Source organism: Choloepus didactylus, chromosome 9 (genome assembly GCF_015220235.1).
Source record: "Choloepus didactylus isolate mChoDid1 chromosome 9, mChoDid1.pri, whole genome shotgun sequence".
In the NCBI taxonomy this organism is placed as follows: domain Eukaryota; kingdom Metazoa; phylum Chordata; class Mammalia; order Pilosa; family Megalonychidae; genus Choloepus; species Choloepus didactylus.
The window spans coordinates 56,708,214-56,724,445 of NC_051315.1; the positions used below are offsets into that span (position 1 = coordinate 56,708,214).

At 36.6% G+C, this 16,232-nt stretch overlaps 1 protein-coding gene across 7 annotated transcripts in view; it reads left to right on the plus strand.

Moving 5' to 3' along the window:
• Positions 1 to 16,232, plus strand: part of B3GALT1 (beta-1,3-galactosyltransferase 1) — a 603,572-nt gene that overhangs the window by 439,566 nt on the left and 147,774 nt on the right. The gene's annotated exons all lie outside the window — the stretch shown is intronic.

The following is a 16,232-nucleotide window of genomic DNA, read 5'->3' on the forward strand; positions in this document are numbered from 1 at the left end:
GCTGAATTCTGGATGAGGTAAAAAGAGAGAGAAAGAAGGTGACCAGGGAAAGAGAAAAAGCTTCCACAAAAACCACAGGTGTACAGTCAACCCTGATTCTAGCTGGTGCCTGGGGGCTCAAAAGTTATTGGGTTTTTGCATATGTCAAAATGGTGTTAATACCTGTTTGAGAAGATGTACTAAGTTTTGGTTGAGTATTTTACTGGGGCAGTGTTAGGAATAATTCGAAAACTTTAGGAAAATTACAGCCTCAAATAACATAGAGGGTACAGTGATGGCAGCACATCTGGATGCTGCATAGGACTACTGGGGAGCGTGCCTTGGAAGCCAGGGCCCTTTGCCAAGGAGTCCAGCAGAACCAGGCTGAAAACCTAGCTCCACAACAAGCTAACGTACAGTTAACTCATTTGCAAAATGGGATAAATATACCTACCACTTATGGTGTGATGATTAAATAAGTTGATACATGAAAGTAACGTCACTTTACATAATGTCTGGACCACAGCACATGCTCAATAACGGCAAATGCATTTATATGTATATGTGTATAAGTATAGGTAATGTGTATATTCTACTCAGCGGAGTTGACCCTGCAGACCAGGTACCCATAAAAGAAATTGCTTATTAGAATAAAGGGAAACTTTCCAACTGGGTTTTATGTAGCTCTAAGGAAAATAGATTTGCCCTAGGAGCAAAAGGACTTACTTGTTATTGCTTCAGAGAAGCTATAAATATTAAACAAAACAGAGAAATAAACTTTTTTTGAAAAAAATCTAGAATTAAGTGTATGAATGAAATAAAAACACCTGAAGTATCTTTATTACTATAACTTACATATTGCTTTCAAGATGCCTGGAATAGACCTGAAGTGTTTTAAAACACAGAATTTAATAATTAGAAGCAACCTTAGAGAAAATCTCATCTAACACTTTTCGGACAAGGAAGCTGTGGCTTTTTAGTATTGAAATTCCTGGTTGTGCTCCAAAGCTACCCTGGTGGTGGTAAAACTGCTGGGGGAGCTTCTGTTAAGAGCTTTCCCTGGCTGCCTTTTAGAAGTGGCTGTTCTTAAAATGTGGTCTGTGAGTCCTCCACCATGGACTATAGACCAAATTCCTGAAGCATTAATGTCTAAAATAAAATGTATATTCCTAATGCAATACAGATATCACTTAATTGGGATCTCATCAAGTGTAGCTCTGTTTACCATTAGTTCTGGAAAGTTGTGAATATTTTGTATTTTTTTTGAGCCCAACATGATCATCCCTGATTCCTCTCCTCTTTATCCCGTACTACAGCAAAGCGGTCAGCAAACCCTGCTAAATCTGCCTGCTACAAATCCATCAACTTCTCGTCACCTCTGCCATCATCTCTTACCTGGGCTGACCCAATAGTCTCATAGCTGGTATCCTTGCTTCCGTTTGTCTCCCACAGTGACAGGATCTTCTAAGTGTAGACCAGATTGTAATGCCCCTGCTTAAAGCCCTCAAAAATTTCCCAAAACATTTAAGAATAATATCCAAATGCCTCACACTGCCTACAAAGTCCTACATGATCTGGCTCCTGTCTCCCTCATCAAACTCATCTCATTCCCTTCTGCTTGGTGGCTTCAGCCACACTCACCTTTGTTCTCTTCTTGAATACCCCAAGTTCATTCCCACCTTACAGCCTTAGTGTTGTGTTTCTTCTACTTGGAATACTCTTTCACCAAAACCTCCCGTATCTAATTACTTCTTGTCAATCAGATCTCCACTTGTATGTCACCTACCCAAAGATGCCTTCCCAGTCTAAACAAGACCCCTAGTCATACTCTGTCATTTCACTCTGTTTTATTTTCATGGTAGCATTTGATATTTTCATGTTTTACCTCTTTTTATTTATCATTATAATCTATACATCAATGTCTGACAATGACAGATATTCGATAAATGTTCATGGAATGAATGAATGAATGGCAGTAGAGGTAGAAAAGTGGTATTTGGAGGTCTTTTTAGTCCCTGAAGGGGCTCACAGACTGACAAGTGTGTGTAAGAGGGTCTTGGAGGCCTAAATGGTATTTTTTCCTAAGACTAAATATGCTAAAGCAATTACCAATTGATAAGAAATTTCACCACCACCAAATCTAGATAAGTGGCCTAAATCTTGTAAATACAAATAATAATTGAAAAAAATTTTCACCATCTCCTTGGAAATATAATGCAAAACTTAATAGCTCTTTTGTATAGGTTTTTTACCCCAAAATGTTCAGTTTATTTTTATGTTTTGGGGTCTTTTAAACCTTTTAGAAGCATTCCTTTCTGAATGTTTATGCCTTTTCAATTGTAGATTGATTCCCAACTTTAAATTCAAATTGTTAATAGTAGGGCCATGGGAAAATAAACAGTAATGAAGGAAATAGGGACCTGAAGCTGGATTCACTGGTGCCTCGATTTGACTTGCGGTTCATGTTTCCAAAAAAGCCTCAACATATGCTGCAGGAGAAAATAACCATGATACCTACCTGATGGCTTCCAAAGTTCACACCAACACTCGTGCTTAGTAACAGAAGAAGAAATGAGAATAAAATAATGGGGAATCCAGTGAGTTCACTGCCTGCACACTCAGGGCTTCCCAACAGCTATAGATATCTGCAGGCTTGGAGAAGGCTGTATTCCTGTCTTATGGGTTTTGTTTTTGTTGGTTTAGTTTGTTTGTTTGTTTTTTGTTTGTTTGCTTGTGTTTTGTTTTAACTAGTAGGTACCTTGCTCATTAGTCAGGTTGGACTAAATCTTTAACAAATTGTATTCCTCTGTGCTTACTTGGGAGAACTTGGACTTGAAACAAGGCACTTCCCCTTTTGTTCTCTTTCCAGATCCTACTGTGTATTCTGTTCTGCATGCTTTTCTCTAAGCCATTAAGGTTACCTTGGGCATGGTGGGGAATGAGAGGTGGTCTTCATATTAAACTCCAGGAAAATGTGTTGCCTCCTGTTGGGAGTGACCTCATCTCTAATAGCAGAGATTTAAGAAAATAATGTGTTCAAATTAGAGTTTATTTAAAATAGCCACTGTGATTAGTTTCTCTGCTGTCAATAGAGAAAAATACCATATTAAGGAATTAATTGAATGTCCATTTTCAGTAAGGAATGAACTTATGAGAATATTAGATAATGCCATTGCAAAAGGATGCCCCAGAATTTTGCAGCTGTACACATGGCAGTGGTCCCTTCTGAGCAGAGTAGGAAAATGGCTGTATGCATCCCCAAATTTGTCACTATACTTACTCCTTTCAGGACTCATTAACAAATTGTATTACTCTGTGCTTACTTGGGAGAACTTGGACTTGAAACAAGGCACTTCCCCGTGGTTTTATTTATTTTCTACATTTTTGTGTCAAGTGTGTGTTCATGTGTGTTCATGCTTTCATTTTCATTTCCTTGATTACTAATGAGATCATTCTAACACATATGTAATAATTCTTCCAAACTCTAGAATCAAATTAATGTACAGCTTACTAACATACTACAAGTACATCAACAAAAAATTAATGTAAATAAGGGGTTATGAAAGTTTTCTTGCAAGGGATGCTATTGGAACTTGGAGTTAAAAAAGTGAATTCAAATTATTGTAACTAATGATCATTATTCTCATAAAATTCTATGACAGTATTATACAATGTTTGGAAAATAGATTGGAAACACACATAATTCCACCATCCTAACAAATCTATTATCTGTTGTTATATATATCCTTCAAGCATGTTTCCAAATGTTCAATATTTTATATAGTGATATTCATGCGGTATATACACTTGGTATTGAACTTTTTAATTTATTGTAGTATTCTCCTTTATTGTCACCTCTGTCTTCATAATTACCACTTTTTGGTTGCAGCATAATATTCTACTACTTTTTGACGTTTAAGTTTCTTTCAATATGAAATAACTATGTAGACTAGAAGTTGACATCATTACAAGTAAAGTTCCCCCACTTTGGTTTCTTTTATTAGGATAAATGTATGAAAATGAGATTATCAGATCCATGAATCTGAACATTTTTATAACTCTTAATATATTATGTCAAGTTATTTTTGCAAAAGCATTATTCTAATTAATCTTTATCAATTCAGATGTAAGTGTTCCAGATGCACCTCAACCTCACCAGCAAAGGGACATCTATGTATCCATCTACCTTCTTTTCACCTTAATAGATAAAAAATGGTATTTTATTCATGCTTTCATTTTCATTTCCTTGATTACTAATGAGATCATTTTAACACATATGTAATAATACTGTTTTCTCCTTTGAACAGTCTATCACAGTTTTTAAATTAATTTGTCCAATTGTGGAGAGGACTTTTCAACAGAAATCCTCAGCTGGTGAATGCACAGATACATAAATTTAGTGTGTCAGTTTGTTTGGATTGTAGAGTGCAAAAGGGAAAGAAGAAAACGAAGATATGAATCAGTTGGGCCCATAATCACAGAAGTTCAGGAAGGGAAAAATAATGTCCTCAGCAAGACTTAAGTATTCCTTTCTTGAAAGGATTGTGTCAGATACAAATTAAAAGTTCTTAAATAGTATCCATGCAAGTTGGCTCATAAGCAAAAAAAAAAAAGGGTAATAAATCCCCAGTTTCCTCTCTTCCTCATGACTCATGAAACAATTAAATATGTTCGTTCTTTGTTCTTCAAGGCAAAGGTGTTATAGAGATGTTAATGCTTTTGTGCATGTGGTGAATAAGGTCTTAACAAATGTTTCAGAATGTCAATGTTGGTTTTTGTAATGGTTGAATTTAAGTGTTCTGGATAAATAGGCAAGAATTCTAGCTTCCAGTTTAACAATGTAACCTAAATTATGTAAGGTGTTTGATTAATGCATCATCCCACTAGTAGATTTATTGTCAATATACAAGGCAACTTAAAAAAATAGCATTAGCTATTATAGCAATCAAGTTCAAATAAAATAGTACTATCTTAAGTGTTTCTATCAAAGTACCATATAACCCCTCCTCCTATTAGGAGTGTATTTGAAATTATTCCAGGTTCCATGATTGTTATTTACTTTGGTTTTATTTATTTTCTACATTTTTGTGTCAAGTGTGTGTTCATGTGTATGAATACGTGTGTATATCTGTGTCTGTAGGTTTTTGGATTTTTTAAATGACATTTAAATAAGTTTTGCTACATTAGTTATTAATTGTATCAAATAGTATAATGTTTGATATACAGGCAATTTCAGTGAATTAAAGTGCTGTAACAATAATAATAAATTCTGAATGAGTACAAGTACTTTTCTTGTGCCCAAATTTGCATAATATAATCGAACATAAGCTTGTCAAGTGTATAGAAAATAGAATTTCATTTCTATGATTGCCATCAATTATTGCAGAATCCTATCCCAAGCTCACACCTACAGAGGGAAAATTTTTTGGTCACCCAACACAACTGCTTTGTTTGAGAGCCTTGATTCTCTGTTTCTCAGAATGATTGGTGATAAAGGAAATGATAAAGTCCAAGAAGTTGGCCTGGTAACAGTTTCCATGGTGAACAGGAAGAAACACTGCTCTTGAGTAAAATGAGTTGTACTTCTACTCTTGATTTGCCCAATAATGTAATTATTAAAACAACAATGCTATTGAAATTCATTCATGAAAAACAACGTTATTATGTGTCTAAAACTCTAGCCCCTGTTTCCTTTTTATAGTCCATATTGTGGTTAAAATGTGATTTTTTTTGATAATGTGTTTTCTTGGCAATGCAACTGAGGAGATATAGAAGGACAGACCATATTTGATGAAAATAGTACTTGTTTTCTCTCAACATTTACTATTTAAGAATTGGCTTTTTTATGGCAGCTGGTTTTTTGGTTGCTTGTTTAGTTTTGTGGTTTTATGTTGGTTATGAATTTACTAACTTGTTCAGTCTTTGCTGCAAGAGGGTGTACTATGGAGATACCGGCTGAAGCATTTGAATGGAAGTTAAACATTCAATCACTTATATGAATTCTTCACCTATATCATGCCAAACATCTGGCCTTGCAATTGTTCTCAATTTTTATTCATATGATTATTAATGGTTCCAAACTCAGTTACTGTCAATGAACACTGCTTACATTAAAATTCCAGGGTCGTACAATTTGCAAAGTATCCATGAATTTGACCCCAGTTGGGGAGCTCAACAAAAAGAAGGCTGCTAAACACCTGCACAGTCACCAAGGAAGGATTCCAGGGACAGGACATGAGGAACCCCTTCACTCACTCACTCACTCACCCACCCACCTTCTCACTCACTGTCTCATTCAGTAAGCCATCCAATAAGTATACACAATGCTGTTGAAACCAGGCTTTGGTTTTGAAAATGAAGTATTGGAGTGTGGCATTATCTAAAATTTCTTCCAAGAGAAAATTCTGCTGCCACACATTTACCATCCTTATTATAATTCTTGAATTTTTGATTAGGTTAATTTTTTTACTAAACATATTACATGTGGCTTTCTGATACTCCGAGCCTTGCCTGTTATGCACTGAGAATATATTGCTTTAAAAGTTAACCCTAGAGAAGAGAAGTAGAGGATGCATCACTCAGGACCTCATATGATCCACCCTGTAGGATTAACTTTCTATTGTGTTTTGTTTTTCTTTATTATTGTTCAGCATCCTTCCCTCTCTCTGTCTAATCTTAGCCAGAAAATGCTGGGCAGGTGTTATTCATCATTGAAAATGCACTCTGTTACAGACAATTTAGCTTATGTACTGGAGCAAATACACAGTTACAGCCAATTTATGAACCAGGAAGTTTGGGATATAATCACAGCTCCTAGTTGGAGCAAGAGGAGCTAAGGATAAGAGCAAAGAATTTAACAGGTTTGCACCCAGTTAAAGAGGGGGAAAAGGAAACCATTTGTGAGCAGCTAAAGCAATATAGAAAAGGGAGAGTTTATATATCTAAGGGTCCATATTGCCTTTGACCATTTCTGATTGCAGAAATCCTACTTTCTGGACAGACAAGGGCAGAAGTAGAAAATAACAGCATGCTAGAATTTTTCCCCTGTTAGAGGATGGGTGGACCTTAAGAGAAGTACAAAAGGGTTGTGCTTTCTGGATGAGCAACCTGTGGGAATGAGAATCCAGGCACCAGCTAGGAATTGGTAAAACAAGAACCAGATGCCAAAATGGAAAAAGGAGGAGAAAATTGGGGGCAGATGTAAAGAGTGCCAGGCCCAAGCCAAGGTTTCAAAACAAGGAAGCCCCAACTCAAGACAGAAAACCAAAAAATGCTAAAACCTCAGGGATCCAACTGTAGCTGGCACTGCACAAGGACTCAAGGCTGCCCAGAGTTTCCCCACACATTAGCCACGATGGCTCTGAACATGGGTGGGGCTCGTCCTGTAGGCAGGTGAAATCCACACCTCCAAGTAAAGTAAGGCTGGAGAGTGGGCAGAGATTGGCATTCCCTTTATTAGTGGCATTATTTTCTTTTTAATTTCTGACCTCTTTTGGGGTGGGCTTATGTGACCCCAATCTTTCTCAAATGATAAATCCTGACTTTTTCATTCTTTTTATTTGCCTTTTTCAAGAATATTACCATTGGCTGTATTATTTCCTCTTTGTTGCTTTTGTTGAAGAAGAAATTTGTGTTGTGCAATGAGAATAAAGGAGTCAACTAATTAGTCTTCTCAAAATTTAATTGTAGAGCCAGTACTTGTTGACTTGGTATCTTTATGTAATGATCATATGCTTTGTCATACGCTACAATGTAAAGACACTGTAATATAAATATAAATTCCATTTATAGTAGAGAATACCCTGCACAGACATTCTGAAGCTAATGAATCTGTTGAAATGCATTATAGACTGAGTACTACTTCCTCTTTTTGATATGAAAAGAATGGATTATCAATTATAGAAATAATTGACTTCTCTTCTCAAAGTCAAGAGGCTGAATTATCCCGAGAGAAATAATTTAGTGTCTTGACTTGACATTGACCACAGTTTTCAATTTTCCAGATATACTGTATAAGTAGAGAATACCAAATATTAATAAATCCCCATTCTTTTTAATGAACTTCTAATTAATTTTTTATGTCTTTTAATGAAGATTCAAGTTTTTTCTAATCATACAGAGTTCATGACTCCCAAGTATCCTTATTGCCACTGAAGCCAGGATTTTACATAATAATTGGTTACTCAAAATGCAACAGCATAGTAGACAAGCTATAAGTGATAACTTTCAATTAGCCTGGGCTTTGATAAGATTTTTATTCCACTGCTGTGGAAATCAGATGCTTTAGGAAAGAGTTGTTTAGAATTGGACAGAAAAACAGTAGTGAAAACTGACATTCCTAAACTGAGTGATGCAAATTTTAGTGAACCAAAGAAATAAATCAGCCCCATAAGTATCTTCCACCTATCTCCATCCCCATTCCACTCCCACTACCTACAATATAGCCCAGCAAAAAGTGTAAAAGTTTACTTAATGATCAAGTGAATCCGAGATCATTTTACTGAAAAATTCAAGTTCTTTAGGAGTAAAAATTCTGCTCTTGCCTGAAGTACTATAATTTTCTGTGAAGATAATTTTGAAGTCTTCCACCCCAATATCACTTAACTGATGCACAGTTCACTGTTTTGTGATGATTCGATTTAAGGTCATGAATAACTTTGCCTTTGAACTTTATAGCAATACATAAGGTAAACAAAGATAATTATAAGAAAGCAGGAGACATGATAAACTACCAGAGAGAACAAACTATTTAAGAAGCCTACTGTTTGTGGCTTGCATAGGAATGAATGTTAGAGCTAATGATTATTGATCCATCTCCTCATATACTAGACGAAAACTGAAGACAAGAGAGACTAAATGACTTGCTCAAAATCATAAAGCAAGAGTTTTGCTTTCATTAAAGTAGGTCCAGTGATACATGCTTTTTTTTTAATTCCATTATCTATTAGCTGAAAATGCAAAGCATTAACATTTAATATCTTTTAATATTTTATTTGAAAGTATTTTCATTCCAAATTTATTTTCATATATTTTATTTGGATTTCCATCTCCATTTTCCTAGTTCACTGAGATTGGCCTAGTCAATCTTTGTCTGAAGATAAAGCTTAACAGTACTGTTTGCATATGATGTACCTAAGTGATAAAGCTTCAACCAATTACATAGAGATGATATTTCAAAACAGAGTATTTCTCACCAGCATCAATAGAGAGATTTCCCTTGCATGTGTCCTAAGCTTTTGTTCATTCCTTTCAATCATGGTTGGTTGTATAGCACTTGGTTGGATCAACACGCCATTCTAGAGGCTGAAATGTAGGTGACTAGTGGTCCCATCAAGGCTTGCTCCAAAACTCCAATCCAGCCCACATGGAAGAACTCAGAACCCTGAAGGAGGAACCTCACAAGCCTGATGGGTCAGCCCACATCAAACCAAATAAATGATCTAAATGCCTTGAGGACAGCCTCTGCATTCCCCAGACAATTTAACATTTCACGTGAACTTAGAAACCAGGAGTCTTTGCTCAGTTTGACTCTCATATCAGAAGACTGATTCTCTATTCTTAAACTTTTGAGTTTTTGATGCCTCTTGAAACAGTGGTTCTCAAGTATTTTGATCTCTGAATCTTTACATTCTTAAAAATTATTGAGTACCCCCAAGGGACTTTTTAATCATATGGGTTATATTTATCAATATGTATCATATTAGAAATTAAAGTTAATTAGGTTTTTTATTTAACATATTTTTACAAAGCAGCTATCCCATTATATATGAAAAATGAACTTTTTTAAAAAAAAGCTGTATATTCCATAACAAAACAAATTAATCAGATGATATTGCTTTATATTTTTTCAACTTTCTTTACTGTTGTCTCAAAAGAAAACAGCTGGATTCTCATATCTGATTTTGCAGTCAATCTGTTGAGATCTGTTAGTTTGGTTGAAGTATTAAAAGAAAATACAGCCTCACAGAGATGTGTAGTTGGAAAATGGGGACTTCATGGACCTCCTAAAATGGTATCAGAGATTCACGGGGGTCTAAGACCACATTCTGAGAATCGCTGGTCCAGAAAATACAAGAACTTTTTCTATCCTGTGCTTGGAGAACATGACTGACCACTGGAGAGCCCCAGTTTCATTATTCAAAAGGGACAATGAGATCCCTTTGTCCAGAAGAATGTAAAAGGCATTCAGCCAAACACTCTGACTTGTCAGAGGGGTTCCTGTAATTCAAAGCCTGTGTGTCCCACTTGGGCATTTTAACTCACAGCTTTCTCCTGTATTCTAATGCACTGCCCTCCAGACATTTTGGACTTTATAAAACCTCTGCATTCTGTCATCTAGAAGCCTTGAAAGTAGAAGGGCAACTATTGATTCAGTGCCGTGGGTAAAGCCTATATTTCTGGATTTGAAAATCTGAGGGTCTTCTCCACCCTTATTCCAGTCTTCAGACACTGTGGAACATTGCAACCGAGCACATTGTTATAGTTCTCTTATCCCCTTACCAATGTACACCTTAATTTTTTTTCATGGTCCTGGAAGAACTTGGCTGAGACCTGACTTTATGTACCTTTGCAACTGCTCTCTTTTTCCTCAAGTATATTTTGCATCTGTGGAATCCTAGAACTAATAATTTTAAGCCATGCATCCTAAATTATTTTATCTCTTATAATAGCTCTACTTATCTGCCCCTAAGATATTCTACTTCAGAACCTTCATTTTTCAGATAAAGAAACTGAAATTAAGAAAGACTTAGTGGAGGATTGTATGTTATGTGAATATATCTCAATAAAATTGCATTTAAAAAAAGAAAGACTTAGTGACTTTCTGTGTAGAAAATAGAGCAGAATTTATATTTATTTCTTTCTGGACCCTTAACATCAGTGTGGTTAGACTACCTAGTGGACTAGAATAGATATTCTAGAACAATATACCTGGGAGTCCACTCCCACCTTATTACCTACCTACCTAGCATTCCACAGCTGACCTACCACTAACCCTAAACTCCATTATCCACTGCACCCACTGGATACACCCATGGTATTGTTGTGAATGATGGGGACCCTCCCGAAAGAATCGTAAGTTAGTTCAGTGTCAAAGAAAGAAGATCCCAACCCTAAGTCAAACTACTTAGGGTCCACAAAGGAGGACTGGTTCTGAACAGTTCTGTCTAGATGGTATCTCATTGCCAAACCATATTCAGAATCTTGAGTGGATGAGAATATCTTCTGGTGTTGGGAATCAAATATGCTTTGATAGATCCTGGTCCTTCAAAGCAGAGATATGTGCTGCTTCTCCCTTGGCATTCCATCTCAGAGCATCATTTTTCAGCCTGCTTTGTCAGCTTAGGCCTGCCCTGCTTTCCAAGTATTTATAGAACACCAAGCTTCTTTGTAAACCTTGCTGTGACTCTTGCTTGGAACAATGCCTGTGTTTGTCATGCCCAGAGACTTCACTCTGCAGTTTAATATTACCCCTTACCTGTTTCTCTCCTACTTTCTCACAACCCTACTTTTGCCAGGAATCTGCCCACCTTGCCTCTGCTCCTGTCTTGGCTTCCCTGGTCCAAGCCCTTTGCCCTGTCTGAGACAGAGCAGCAGCCAGCAGTGCCCTTAAGAGCAAGCAGGGATGACTATAAGTAAGGGATGACTGGGGAACTGGCCCTGCCCCCAAAGGATCCTCCCTCAACCCCCACCCCACATTGGAATAGTAATGTGACAAAACTCCCATTTATGAAAATCTTGGGGATGTGGCATTTGAGAACAACAGTGAATGGATTGACACAGGGTAGTGGTTTAAATATTTTACATACATTGGCTAATTAACATTCACGTCATCCCCTTGAAATAGATATCTTTACCTTCCAATTGAGGAAATAAAGGCTCAAAGAAGTTAATATCATGTAAAAGTTAACACAGCTAGCATATAGCAGAGCCAGATTTCATACCTAGGTCTATCTGACCCAACATCCAGTACATTCTGCTTTGCAGAATTGGTGCCTCAAATAACCTTGGGCATCCTTAAATTCATTGCTGTTTACATGTAAGCAATACTTGGCATTTGACCTTTAATATCTCTTTGATATGGACACTTATCATTTCTATATCACATGTTCATTCACCCTTGACTGAAAATGGGGATGATACATGTTCTTTACAAACTGACTGATTGAGGGCAGGTATAAAGCTATGTCATCATAAACATCTAACTCCTTTCTCTGTACCAGGTAACAGGCAATTAGAGCTGAGTGATTTGCTCCAGGCCAGAGGCTCATTGACCCACCTGAGGAATCTGTATTCTTTGAGCTTGGAGATACCGTTAAAGCCACAAAGCCCCAAAGTCAGAGTGAAGCAAAGTTTTACAAGTGATGGATTTAAGCTTTGCTTTTTTGGGATTTAGACATGATTTTATCCATCAGCTTTTGTTTATTACATATAGAGCTCATTTTCTAGTTTTACTTTATCTTTAGCCCCTTCTAATTTCAAATTTCAGGGCTTAGAGAACTAACTCTGGGCTAGTACTTCCTTGACCAGCCAGCTAGTATTTTAACCAATATGACTCCATTGATGAGGGTTTTACTCATTCTTCTTCTAAAATATTCAATAAAGGGCCTTTGATAGTAATTAAATGTATAGAATCTAGTTTTACCTTATTTTTATAGGCCTTCCTTTTATTTTCTACTCTGTACTGTTCTCCTTATTTTTAAAATATTGCATGATCACTGTAAAAAAAAAAATGTGAAATAAGGCATCCTTCCTCCTCCATCCCAAATTGAAGATTTTAATTGCCAATTACAGCAGTTAGAGGTTGTCCTCACCACAGTCACCGTACATAAATGTCCACTTTACTCTTAAAGTCCCTGCGAGTGTCATAGGGTTGCTGGAGGGTTCGGGGCAGGGACTTTGGATTCCTACCAGACTTGCTTCCCACCCCTGTGGAAAAGGACCCGCCAAAGGCCATGAACCCTGCTCTTCAGACCTGATCCATGTAAGCAGTGGTCGCTCTTTTAGCACTTCGTGCAGCTCTGTCCCCTAGCAGCAACCCATTGCTACACCACTGGCCTCACTGGGACCCCCTTTCCCTTTACCCTTCTTCTTTAGCCTCCCCCTCGAAAACCAGGATCTCTTGTCATTAGTGATTCTTGGGAATTCTGGAAATACTTGCTGTCAACTGGAGTTGATATCAGCAACACAAGAAACATTGTTTTCCCCTTCTCAAGGGCAGTGAAGCCTCTTCAGAAAACAGTCATTATTCCCTATAAAATCAGGGAATTGCCTTTATTATTTCCTAGAGATAATTGTGTTCCCCACCTTGAATGAGTCAAGTGATTAATTCAAGGGAAGAGAGTTATTTTCATATCAACAATGGGTTAAACATTCATACCTTACTATATACATATAAGTAAAAAGAATATGATAAAATATACCTAAACTCTCAGGTTCCAAAAACACTGGTATAAGTCATCCTTGCTTGTTTGTTTCATTGTTCCTGCTAATTTAAAATTAAAATGACATTATGTTACAATGTGCTTTTAGCCTTCTTAAAGTAATAAATCCTGATACTATCATAGTATACTATGTATGCCACTCTCTTCTGTATTAGTTTCTTCAGTATGGCTCGTATAACAAATTACCACAAACGTGACTTAAAACAGCCAGCATTTATTCTCTCACAGTTCTGAGGTAAGAAGTTAGAAATCAAGGTGTTGGCAGGGCCTCACTTCCTTCTGAAGACTCTAGAAGAGACTGCTCCTTGTCTCTTTCAGCTTCTAGGGACTGCAGGTTTTCCGTGGCTTGTGACCTCATCGCTACAGTCTCTGTCTCCAGGCTTCACACTGCCTTCTCTTCTGTGTTTCGTGTCTATCTCAAAACTCTTTCTGGCTGTCTCTTATAAGTGTCCTTCAGAATGAATAAGCTCCTCATCTCAAGGTCCTTAACTCAATCACATCTCTTGCCATGCAAGGTAATATTTACTCTCTGTAATACACAGACATAATCACAGGCTCCAGGGATTAGGATGTGAATATAGCTTTGCACAGTCAGCTCTCTGCCCCCCAAATATTCACCTCTGTTCCACAAACAAAATACAGTGACTACATTCTACCATCCCCCAAATCTCAACCCATTACAGCATCAACTTAAATCCAAAAATCTTATCTAAATCTCAACTCAGAAGTCCCAGATCTCATATCATATAAATCAGGTATGTGTGAGACTCTGGATATCATCCATTCTGGGTTTGAATCTCCATTTGTGGACCTGCAAAACTAGCAAACTATCTGCTTCCAAAAATACAATGATGAGACAGGCATAGGATAACAGGTATAGACGTTCCTATTCCAAAAGAGAGAAAATGGACTAATTAGGATCTAAGTCATTCATAATCTTAAATTTCTTTACTTGCCATTTGGGACACCAAATTTTGCATTGCTTCAGTGACATATTGCTTCTTATATAATGGAATCTTTATCTTGACTTCATCACATGTTCAGGGTTGATAATACAATTTTGAAACAAATCACTTGAGTCCCAAAGGCTTCACAGGCAAATTTTTTTGTTTGGCAAGATTCATAATTTTGTTTTTTGCTTAATTATTATATTACATATGGGTAAAAGTTAAATAGCTTCTCCTGATAGTCAGCCAGAAGCTTTTGATGTGTTGATGCCTGAGTGAGAGTCCTTCATAATGCACAAATCATTCACACTACCTTCTCCTGGCTTTGAAAATCCTGTAATCTATTCCTAGAGATTTGGTTATTTCTACAACATTCAATTGTCTGGCACCCGAGAGACACAATCCTCTCCAGACACAATATTTTTCATGTCAAAGCTGCATCGAAGTATATTTTAATACAATTAAAATGACAATTAGAAGTACAAACTTAGGTTGAAAGTTAGCATTTATGATTGTACCATTAAAATACCTCAAATGAGGTGACACAGATAAATAGAAACCTTTCTCTTTACAGCTCTGTTTGCACATGCGGGTAATATATGTCACAACTTACTCATCTTTTTGGCAGCTGTTGAATTGTTTTGAGATTAATTGTAACATAGTTCCCAATTTCAGAAATGGTTAAAAAGTAAATATGTATATCTTAGATTAAATTGATATGTTAGAGTGGATCCTCATTATTCTTGGATTCTATATTTTTGGATTCACCTACCTGCTAAAATCTATTTGCAATCCCAAAATCAGTATCTGCGGCACTTTTGTGGTCATTCGCAGACATGCACAGAGCAGCAAAAGTTTGGGTTGCCTGATGCACTCGTTCTCAGCTGAGGTCAAATAAGGCAACAGTCTGCCTTCCTGTTTCAGCTCTTACACTGCAAACATGTGTCCTTTTCATGGTACATTTAGTGCCAAGTTTTTCACATTTTTGTGCTCTTTTTGGGGGGCTGGGGGGATTTGCTGTTTAAGATGGCCCCCTAGCATATGCTGCAGTGCTATCTAGTGTTTCTAAATACAAGGAAATTATGATGTGCTTTATGGAGAAGATAGGTGGGTGAGATGAGCTTCATTCAGACTTGAGTTACGGTGCTATTGGCCTTGAGTTCACTATTAATCAATCATTACCTACCCCCCCATGCTGTTTATTAAATTCTAATGAATTCTAATTACCTACCCCCCCATGCTGTTTATTAAAACTTGCTTAGATTTATGTTCAGAGGTTTTGTTTAATTGTTATTCCAAAATGTTCTGAAGACAATGGTATTGTTTCTAGATGGGGTTAAATGGGGTATTCTCTAAAAGGCTGGTGAAATAAAGAACTTCCTAGGAAATCATCATATGCAAATTCAAGGAGAAAGCCAAAGATAGAAGGTCTCTTTAAACAGAAATAATCATAAAACCAGGTTATTTATTGATGGGTTGAAGAAATGCAATGAGAGACTCTAACCCTGCATTTCCCCAAAGGGTGCTGGTACAGTAATCACTAATTCAGTGTTTGTGGTGACTTTATGGAACATAACTACCACAAATAATGAGAATCAACTGTATTTCCATATGATTAAATATTCTTTTATAATGTAATAATGTAATAATTCTTTCATAATGTAATCTTAATGGCTGCATATTATTTTATTGTTTGGATGCATCCTCTTATTGAACTAGCCTCCTCTTATTGAACATTTAGGTTGTTTCCAGTAATTCTCTATTTGAGGTTTGCAATAAATATCATTTATATCCAAAATGGAGCTCAGATATTTTAATATTCATTTCAGAAGGTATCTTAATGAGAATTAAGAAGATATCCTGG